Genomic DNA, 11,845 nt, shown 5'->3' on the forward strand with positions numbered 1-11,845 from the left:
TCAAGGTTACATATTTTCCTGAACCCCTGCAATACCACTGTTGTTGTTGTTATGTGCCATCAAGTGGGATTCAACTCATTAGCGACCCCTCCTTAGGTTTCCAAGGCAGTATTACTATAGAAGTAGATTGCCCAGCCTTCCTTCCGAGGAGTGGCTGATGGGTTTGAACTACCAGCAATATCCCTACCATTTATTAATATATCACTTGAGCTTTACCACTACTCAAGAATTACCAAAAGCATTTAAATTTAGTAAATCAAAAAACGAGCTAAGACTAAAAGTTCTCCAGAAAGACAAAAGCTTCTGATTTTAAAAGAAAATAAAAATACAGCAGTAGATTTTGCCAAGGCTGAGACTGAATAGAAAAACTGCTATTTCAATGAAATAAGCAAAAAATATTTGGAAATTTTTCCAAATTTTTTAACCATTTGAAACAGTATACTTAGAATATATATAGCCATATGTCTAAATCCATAGAAAACATTATACTGCTATTATTATTGTTTTAGGTGCCATCAAGTTGACTCAGACTCATACTGACCCTATGTGCAACAGAATGAACCACCACCTGGTAGTGTCCCATCTTCACAATCCTTCTTATATGTGATCTTATCACTGCAACCACTGTGTCAATCCATCTTCTTGAGGGTCTTCCCCTTTTTCATTGCCCCTCCACATTACCAAGCATGATGTTCTTCTCCAGGGAATGGTCCCTTCTAATAACACGACCAAAGTAGGTGAGATGAAGTCTGTCCATTTTCACAAATGAGCATTCCGGCTGTACTTCTTCTAGGAGAGATTTGTTCATTCTTCTGGCAGTCCATGGCATTTTCAGTATTCTTCACATACACTGCAATTCAAAAGCATTCACTCCTCTTTGGTCTTCCTTATTCATTGTCTAGCTTTCACAGGCATATGAGGCTACCGAAAATAACATAGTTTGAGTTAGGCCAAGATGTCTTCAAAGTGACATCTTTGCTCTTCAACACTTTAAAGATGTCTTTTGAAGCAGATTTCCCCAGTGCAAGATGATGTCTGATTTCTTGACGGCTACTTTCATGGGTGTTGATTGTGGATCCAAGTAATACGAAATCGTTGACAACTTCAATCTTTTCTCCATTTATCATGATATTGCCTATTGGTCCAGTAGCAATGATTTTCATTTTCTTTATGTTGAGATGTAATTCATACTCCAGACTATAGTCTTTAATCTTCATCAATACGTCCTTCAAGCCATTGTCACTTTCAGCAAGCAAGGTTGTGTCATCAGAATATTGCAGGTTGTTAATGAGTCTTCCTCCAATCCAGATGCTACAATCTTCTTCATATAATTTGCTTCTTGGATTATTTTCTTAGAATACAGATTGAATAAGTACAGTTAAAGGATACAACCCTGATGCACACCCTTCTGGTTAAACTTGTTGAATAGAAACACCTTTCCTTTAATGTGTGCTTATTGCGAAGCTCTGTATATAGCACACTTCTAGTCTAAAATCCTTCCTTCCTGAATTTAAAGTATGCAGTACCCCCTTGTTTGGTTCAAACAGCCCCCTAGTTTGTGTACAAGTTCTTCATGAGTACAATTAAGTGTTCTGGAATTCCCGTTCTTCCTAATGTTATCCACAATTTGTTATGATTCACACAGTCAAATATTTTTGTGTAGTCAATAAAATACAAATAAACATCTTTCTGGTGTTCTTTGCTTTCAGCCAAGATCCATGTGACATCAGCAATGACATCCCTTGTTCCACGTCCTGTTCTGAATCCAGGTTGTATTTCTGGCTGTTGCCAGTCAATATACTGCTGCAACTGTTTTTGAATTATCTTCAGCAAGATTTTACTTGCATGCAATATTAATGCTTTTGTTGGATAATTTCCACATTCTGTGGAATCACCTTTCTTTGGAATGGGTACAAATATGGATCTCTTCCAGTCAGTTGGCCAGGTATCTGTCTTCCAAATTTTTTGGCATAAATGAGTGAGTGCCTGCAGCGTGGCATCCATTTGTTGAAACATCTCAATGGGTATTCTTTCAATTCCTGGGGTCTTGTTTTTCCCCAATTACTTCAGTGCAGCTTTGACTTCTTCCTTCAGTACCACTGGTTCTTGATCATATGCCACCTCCTGGAATAGTTGAACATTGACCAATTCTTTTTTGTACAGTGACTCTGTGTACTCTGCCCATCTTCTTTTGATGCTTCCTGCATCATTCAATATTTCGCCCATAGAATCCTTCAATATTGCAACTCAAGCCTTGAATTTTTTCTTCAGGTCTTTCAATTTGAGAAATGCCGAGTGTGTTCTTCCCTTTTGGTTTTTTAACTCCAACTCTTTGTACATTTCATTATAATGATTGACTTTGTCTTCTCAAGCTGCTCTTTGAAATCTTCTGTTCAGCTCTTTCATCTTGTCATTTCTTTCATTCACTTTAGCTCCTCTCTGTTCAAGAGCAAGTTTCTGAGTTTCTTCTGACATCCACTTTTTATTTATTTATTTTTAATTTGGGTGAAAGTTTATAGACCAAATTCATTTTCCATACAGCAGTTCATACACATTTTATTTCATGACATTGATTGCAATTCTCCACAATGTAACAGTTCTCTTCCCACTTTCTCCCTGTAGTTACTTCTTCCCTGGGTCTTTCTTTCCTATGCATTCTTGCCTCCCAAGCTATCTACCTGTTAAACACTGCCCTTCTATTCTCCCATGATTGGTGGCTCTAAGGAGTGTATGTACCTGATATAAATGTTCACCCTATATGACTGTCTATTGCTTGGCTGGAAGCCATAGAAATGAGCTCAATTCTAGACCCAAAGGGTAGTTAAAGGCCATAGTCTTGGGGGGTTCACCAGGCTCTATCAGACCACTAAAACTGGTCTTTTTCCATTATTTTGAATTTTGTTCCACATTGTTCTCCCTCCCTATCCAGAATCTCCTACATCCTTTCCAACTGGATGACAGTAGTAGCTGGACACCATCTAGTTCTTCTGGTCTCATGGTCATGTAGGCTGAGGATCACGTGATCGACTAGTACTTTGAACTAACAGTTTCCATGTGTCTTTGGTTTTCTTCATTCCTTTTTGCTCTTGATGAGGAAAGACCCATTGTTGCATCTGACATTCATTTTGGTCTTTTCTTCCTTTCCTGTCTTTTCAATGACCATCTGCTTTCTTCATGTATGATGTTCTTGATCTCATCCCATAACTCATCTCATTTTTGGTCATTGGTATTCAATGTATCAAATCTATTCTTCAGATGGTTTCTAAATTCAGGTAGGATATAATCAAGGTCATATTTTGCCAGTTGTGGACTAGTTTTAATTGTCTTCAGCTTCAACTTGAACTTACATATGAGCAATTGATGGCCTGTTCTACAGTCAGCTCCTGTCCTTGTTTGGCTGAAGATATTGAGCTTCTCCATCACCTCTTTCCACAGATATAGTTGATCTGATTCCTGTGTATTCCCTCTGGCAAGGTCCACATGTATAGCCACCACACATGCTGTTGAAAAAAGCTATTTGCAATGAATAAGTTGTTGGTTTTGCAAAATTCTGTCATGCGCTCTTAGGAGTCATTTCTGTCTGGTGGGGTAGTGCCTAAGGCATTTGACCGCTAACCAAAAGGCTGGAAGTTCAAACCCACCAGCCACTCCTTGGAAGAAAGATTGAGCAATCTACTTCCATAGTGATATAGCCTCAGAAACCCAAGGAGGTGTTGCTATGAGTTGGATCTGACTCTAAGGCAATGGTTGTGTTTTGCCTTACTATCACCAATGCCATATTTTCCAACTACCGATGAATCTTCTTTGTTTCCAACTTTTCCATTCCAAATCACCAGTAATACATCTTGATTGCATGTTTGGTCAATTTCAAACTGCAAAAGTTGGTAAAAATCTTCAATTTCTTAATCTTTGGCTTTAGTGGTTGGTGAATAAAATTGAATAAAAGTAGTATTAACTTGTCAATTTGTCATTCCTGGCAAAGAAGACCATATGATTGTCTGATTCAAAATGGCCTAAACCAGTCCATTTTAGTTCACTAATGTTTAGGATATTGATCTTTATGTGTTCCATTTCATTTTTGATAATTTCCAGTTTCCCCAGATTCATACTTTGTACATTTCACATTCTGATTATTAATGAATATTTGTAGCTCTTTCTTCCCATTTTGAGTTGTGCCCCATGAGCAAATGAAGATCCTGAAAACTGCTTAATTAAGGTCAACTCTACTGTGAGGAGGCAGCTCTTTCCCAGTCATATTTCGAGCACCTTCCAACCTAAGGGACTCATCTTCTGGTATTATATCAAACAATGTTTCAGGGCTATTCATAAAGTTTTCCAGTAATATATCAGACAGTATTTCACTGCTATCCATAAGGTTTTCATTGGCCTGTTCTCTGAGAAATGGATGGCCCCTTCCTTCTTCTAAGTCTGTCTTAGTCTGGAACCTCTGCTAAAACCTGTTCACTATGGGTAACCCTGCTGGTATTTGAAATACTGGTGACATAGCCTCCAACCTCACAGCAACATGCAAGCCACCCCACTACAACAAACTGACAGACAAGTAGTGGAGAAAACATTATACACAGTTATAAAATAGATCTCACCAGCCCCATCCTCATTAGATATGATCTCCTCAAGGGGCAAGGCATAATGTGAACAATTTGGGATATGTGAGATGATGCCATCCACTAATGTTTCTTATTTGTTTCAGTCAATAAAGTTTTATTTCATTCCATAGTCGCACACTGTAGCATACCTAATCCACATCAAGTGTCTGGCAAATACATACAGGTTTTCAGTTGTAATGGTACATTTATCAGGGTATATTGTTCTCAGAGAGTAATAATGGCTGAGAGATACTGATTCCTTCATGTACTAATTGTCTTGACAGATGAATTCTAGTTCATCTGGTATTTTAAGTTTTCACAAAGATGGGATTTAAGCTGAGCTTGAAAGAGTGGAAAGCACTTCTTCAAAAGTGGAGGAGTATACTCTGGTTATAAGCCCTTTACCATATAATGTGATTTGCAGTTGTTTCCTGCCAGCTGGGTTTGTCTTTTCATTCTTGTGACAGTTTCTGTTCTGGTTACCTAGTGCCACTCTACAGAATATACTACAAATGGGATGGCTTTAACAAACAGGAGTTTATTCTTACAGTTTTGGAGGCCAGAAGTCTGAGTTCAAAGTGCTAGGCTCTAGGGGCTGGGTGAAGCCCCTCAGCCTTGGGCTTCAGCTCTGTCTCTTACTCTGGCCCACTGAAGCTAGAGGCTTTTCTTCACTCAGGCAGCTGCTGGCTGCAGAGGCTGACAAACCCAAAGTTGACAAGTGAAAAGGCACAGTCCTGATATCACCAAACAATATGGCAGGCCACTAATTCAAGTCTAGAAAATGTCCCAAGATCAACAGAGCAGGGCAGCCTACTGAACAATGACTTGGCTACATTTAGGATTCAAGCTTGGCAAAAAGCTAGAGACTATTCCGATGCTGCTTCTTATATATGGGAAGCAGACCACATCCCTAAAGCAGCTACTCAGCTGCTCCAATAGATTCCACCATAGAGTTAATGACCAATTTCACCATGGGAAATAACTACATCCAGCTGCCCAGCCACTCAACCAGGCCCAGCCAAGTTGACACACAAACTTAACTACCAAAGTTTCTTTCATAGACCAATAGTTTCTAATTACATGATATCCAATTTACCAATTTTTCCTTTTATGGATTGTGCTTTTGGTATGTTGTTGTTGTTATGTGTCATGGAGTCGGACCCCACTCATAGCAACCCCTCCTTGGGTTTCCAAGGTGGTATCACTACGGAAGTAGATTCCCCAACCTTCCTTTGGAGGAGTGGCTGGTGGGTTTGAACCTCCAGCCTTCTGGTTATCAGTCAAGTGCCTTAGGCACTATGCTACCAGAGCTCCTGCTTTTGGTATAGAATCTAAGAATTCTTTTCTTAAGATCACAAAGATTTCCTTTAAAAAGTTTATAGTTTCACATTTACATTAGATCTGTGATTCATTTTGAGTTAATTTTTATGTAAGGAGAGAGGTATAGGCCATGGTTTATTTTTAGCATGTGGTTGCCTGATGTTTCCATGATTATGTGTTGAAAAGACTATGCTTTTCCCCATTCTCATTCACCTTTGTTCTTTTTATTCAAAGCAAGGAACTAAATTTTTAAAATGGGCAAAAGTTTTGAACAGACACTTCACCAAAGAAAATACATGAGTGGCAAATAAGCAGGTGAAAAGATGCTCAACATTATTAATAATTAAGTAAATGCAAATTAAAATCACAATGAGGTACCACTACACAACAACCAGAATGGCAAGACAAAGAAACACGCTTCACCAAAACAAACAAACCTACAAAAACACCTGCTGGTGAGAGTGAGGAGCAACTGGAATGCTCCTACACTGCTGGTGAGAACGTAAAATAGAGCAGTTACATTGCGAAAAGTTTGACAGTTTCTTATAAACATGCACTTACCATGGGACTGAGCAAGCCCACTCCTAGGTCTTGACTCAAGTAAAATGATAATTTATGTTCATACAATAAAGCCAGTGTTGGGATGTTTATAGAAACTTTATCCTTAATTACAAAAATTAGAAAAAAGATAGATGTCCCTCATCTGGGAAATGAATTATCCATGAAGTACTACACTGAAATAAAACAGAAAAAACTGCTAATACATACACTAACTTAGATGAATCTTAAATGCATTATGCCAAGGATAAGAAGGCAGACTCAAGCAGCTACGCATGATTTCATTTATATGAAATTTTTGAAAAAGGCAAAATTTAGGGAAAAAGAACAGATAAGTAGTTGTTAAGGGCTAAGAAGAAGGAGTCCTGTTGGTGCAGTGGTTAAGCCCTAGGCTGCTAAGCAAAAAGTCCGTGGTTCAAACCCACCAGCCGCTCCAAGGGAGGTGAGATCTGGTAATTTGTTTGCTCCCATAAAGGTCAGCTTAGGTAAGTCTGTGAAGCAGTTCTACCCTGTTATATAGGATCACTATGAGTTGGAATCTACTTGACAGCACACAGTAAGGGGTTAAGAATGGATTAATTTCATTAAGAATGGATCTATTCCAAAGGAATAGCATGACAGGATTTTGTGGGGTGTTGTAATTGTTCTACATCTTGATAGTGGTGGTGGTTACATGACTATGCATTAGTCAAAACTCAAACATCAAAAAGAGTAAATTTCACTGTATGTAAATTAAAAAACAAATTAAAGCAAATGTGGAGACACAAAATATTTTCTTGCTGGAGGGGAGTGGTGAGAGGTAACTGTATGGTAGGAGATAAAGCTGAATAATTATCTTGCTTGTAGATTTGTCAAGGGTCCTAAATTCAAGGTTAAGAAATAGATTTATCCTTTAAGCTCAAGCATTTGAATGGAAAAGCAAAATGAAAATGATGGTTAGGTGGCTTAATCTGCTGAAAATGTGCATGAAGAAATTTAGGGGGGTATGCTTACAATATCCTTTCTTGCTTTTTAAATTTTAGAAATTATCTGTTGACTTCCTATTATGGAAGAAGAGGATTTAGCTCTCTCACATTACTTTCCCTCAATTGGGCAATCTACTTCTGCAGTGATAATGCCTTGGGAACCCAACAAGGGGTCGCTATGAGTCAGATCCCACTCGAAGGCAGTGAGGTTTTTTTTTTTTTTCAATTGCTACACTAAGGAGTCCTGGTGGCATAGTGGTTATACATTCCACTGCTAACTGAAAGGCTGGCCTTTAGAACCCACAAGCTGCTCCATTGGAGAAAGATGTGGCGATCGGCTCCTATAAAGATTATAGCCTTGGACACCCTATGGGGCAGTTCTACTCTGTCCTATAGGGTTGCTATGGGTCAGAATCAACTTGATGGCATTGACTCAGTGGTACACAACAAGCATTCCTACAATGTATGGTAATTTTTGGTTAAATCAATATTCAGTGCTTAAGAGCTCTGGTGGCATAGTGCCTAAGGCATTTGACTGCTAACCAGAAGGCTGGCGATTCAAATGCAACAGCCACTCCTCAGAAGGAAGGTTGGACAATCTACTCCCATAGTGATATTGCCTAGGAAACCCAAGGAGGGCTCACAATGAGTCAGATCCCACTCAACTGCAGTGAGTTTGGTGGTTTTGGTTTATATATATATATATTAGGATGATTATGCAATTATTTTTTAAAGTCAGAGTTACATAATATATCATGACTTTTTTTTAATGCAAAGTTTCTTTTTTTAAACAAGCTTTTGTTTTTCCTGTGCTTATAATCATTGCTTCCTTTTCCATTTGCTTTATCATTTATATGCCTACCCCTAAGTCATCTCTCCATTCTATCAGAATTTCTAATACATCTTTCCATGTTATCAAATACATGAGGTAACCTATTGATCTCATTGCTTTTTCTTTTCTTTTCTTTTTTTTTTTGAGACATTCATTCTGTCAACTTCCATTCTCTTGCCTCAATCTGTACTGCCTGCTTTTTAAGCCTGTCTTGTAGCTGCTACTCTGGAAATTTCCTTCTTTGTCCTGAATATTGAGCCCATTATCTCCATATCTCTGTATTTTCATTCCATCTTTTGGGTACCTTTGTTGGAAAGTTCCTTTATGTATGTTCCTGAGAAAAGCTTCTACAGAAAGAAAACTTTTTGAGATCTTATATGTCTGATATTAAAAACCTCAATGTGCAGAGAAACACCAAAAATTATTGTGGCAGAATATAATTATTGTGAGTAAATATGTTTCGAATGAGGCAGTGTCAACCAGAAGGTATCAGGGAAGGCGCGCTGAAGAGGGGCTAGTGAAAGCAGGTTATAAGAGTGGGGTCCAGGCAGGGTAGTCTCTGGAGAGTCATTGTAAATTCCTTTCATGTTGATTTCTCAGAGCTCTTACAGGGGTTTAGGTTCAGTCAGTAAAAATAGTTATGAAGGACTTGCCGTCTATCCTGAAACACAGTCTCTAGTCAGACCCTGGAGTTCTTGCTTCTTTAAACTGGCTGTACATAGATAGTTCTCCAACAAAGCTTACTGCCTAAGGCAAAAGGATCTAAAAAAACAGAGCTAAACTGCTCACTAGGCCATTATTTGACTTGAAGGTGATTTTAAGAAAACAGTTCCTTACAGTTTGAGGATTCAAAAGGACACCAAAAGGCAAATGATCTGTATGGGTCATCCCAACTCTGAGGACTCAGAAACCCGGATTTCAGGAAAATTAAAATAGTTTCTCACTGAGATTTATTCCACACTTACACTTGATTGACTGGTTGGCTTTATAGAGAATTTTAGATTGTAAATAATCTCTCTTTGGAATCTAAAGATATTGTTCCATTTTATTCTAGATCCCAATCTCATCACTGAAAAGTCCTGTCATTCTCCAGTCTTACTCCTAATCTTTTGTTTGTGATCTATGTTATTTTATCTGAAACAGGTTGAAAATTTTCTTTCCCTTTACTATTCTGACATTTCATGATTGTATGCCTTTGTGTAACTCTTTTTCATTCATTTTGCAAGGTCAGTAAATCCTTTTCAATTTGGTAAAAAGATTTAAAAAAAAAATCAAGGATCAATTCTTGATATCAACTATTTAACATATGGAAGTTCCAGAAAGAGAAACAGAGGTAGGTGAGAGGAAAAGCAGAATTTTTTTTTAAATCTTTTTTCACATACTTTTCAACTCTTTTTGCTCTTGTTTGGAAACTTCTCAACTTCATTTTTTTCCATCCTGCTGTTTAATTTTAAAATGTTATATTTTTTAATATCTAAAGGCCCGTTCTTTTTTCTCTCAATATTTCTTTAAAAAAAATACCATTTTGTTTTCATTCACAATGCAATATCTTTTCCTTCTCTGAGGATATCGCCCATAAAAAATCCACTGCTGTTGAGTTGGATCTGACTCATAGTGACCCTCCTCCTCGGGTTTCTGAAGCAGTATCACTACAGAAGTAGATTGCCCAACCTTCCTTCTGAGGAGTGGCTGGTGGATTTGAACCGCCAGCCTTCTGGTTAGCAGTCAAATGGATTAGGCACTAAGCCACCAGAGCTCCTATATCACCCATGTTGTTGTTGTTGTTATGTGCCATCAAGCTGGACCCGACTCATAGCGACCCCTCCTTGGGTTGCCGAGGCGGTATCACTACGGAAGTGGATTGCCCAAGCTTCCTTCCAAGGAGTGGCTGGTGGGTTTGAACCGCCAGCCTTCTGATTAGCAGTCAAGTGCTTTAGGGACTATGCTACCAGAGCTCTTATATCACCCATAGTTCTGAAATTTTCTTCTGCTCTCTGCTTTGACTTTGCCCTGCCTCCTCAATATTATTTTCTGTTTGGTGTCAGATTTACTTGACTTTCCTAAAAAGTGTAGTAATCCCCAGTTGTCTATTCATATTTAAGAATGAGGGAAGTTACTTGCATGGCTGGAACTTGTGGACAGGCCATCTTCCTTTTGACATGATTAGGCAAGGGATCTACCTGTTTTGTTAGAAGATCCCTCTAGTATCCATAAAAGCTATTTTCTTTGGGTTAGTCATTTCTCTAGCAAGGATCCTTCAATATCCTCTCTTAAGACATAAACCTGGAAACTGGTATTATGGGAGCTGAGTGGGACAGGAAGTCTCATATTCAGTATACAAATTTTCACTTATTCCTCTAATGTGCAGTAAGGAACCTCACCCCTATATTCAACTGTCATGGTATTGTCAAGATCAGAGCTTCTCTAGTTCAGCATATCAAGGGAGTAAGTCTTATTATCTCTGGATTGGGGTTGAGCAGTGTTTTATCTGGCTACTTGGTGGTGAATTGAGGGATCTAACTTCTCCTTAGGAGCTCTGGTGGCGTAGTGCCTAAGGGCTTTACTGCTAACCAGAAGGTTGGCAGTTCAAACCCATCAGCCACTCCTCAGAAGGAAAACTGGGCAATCTACTTCCTTAGAGATACTGCCTTGGAAACCCTAGGAGGGGTTGCTATGAGTTGCAATCGACTCAACGGCAGTGAGTAACTTCTCCTTATAGACTTTCAGCCAGTCTGATTATTTTCAGCCTCTCCACCCACACTCTCATAGATTCCTAGGCCCTATATTCCTGATGATCTGGATTTATATTTTGGAAGTGCAAAAGAGTTTTTGGAGAGCACAGAGATAATTAATTGCCTGTGGTCCAGATTCACTAGTCATATTCCAAACATACAAGTTTTCTGAACTCTTCCTAAACCTTGCAAATCAGAATTGTTGAGAGGTGAATCTGGGAGTTACTGTTACTTTGTAAACATCCTCAGGTGATTCTGATGATGTTAGTCTACTAACCCACATTAACCATGACTCTAGAATGCTCCCATTAGCAGACATGTGGCAGTTATCTTTGAAGGCACAATGAACCAGGAGTAGAAGAATGAGGGAAAGGATGGGTAAATTCTGAGAAAACCAAACCAAACTCACTGCCATTGAGTCAGTTCTGACTCATAGCAACCCTATACAGCAGAGAGAACTATCCCAAAGGGTTTCCAAGGCTGTAAATCTTTATGGAAGCAGACTGCCTCATCTTTCACAGAGGAGCTGGTGGGTTTGAACTGCCAAACTTTTGGCTAGCAGCCCAATGCTTTAACCTCAGCACCACCACAGCTCCTAAATTCTGAGAAAGGGACGCCTTGAAAAGGGAAGCTGAATGGGACTACACCCATGAATATATATGTTTGACAGAGGATATCTCTACCTATTTATTTATACATGCTGCAAGTATATCTGCGGTGTAGTAAATTACTTAGTGTGGCTTTTCTACCCATAAGTCTTTGTAAACTCCAAGGTGGGAATTGCTATTAGCAACTGAGGAGATCCTGATTTTAAAGTCGCCCACCTGGGTT

Source organism: Orycteropus afer, unplaced genomic scaffold (assembly GCF_000298275.1).
Source record: "Orycteropus afer afer isolate SDZICR_OR568_19922 unplaced genomic scaffold, OryAfe1.0 scaffold00350, whole genome shotgun sequence".
Classification (NCBI taxonomy): Eukaryota; Metazoa; Chordata; class Mammalia; order Tubulidentata; family Orycteropodidae; genus Orycteropus; species Orycteropus afer.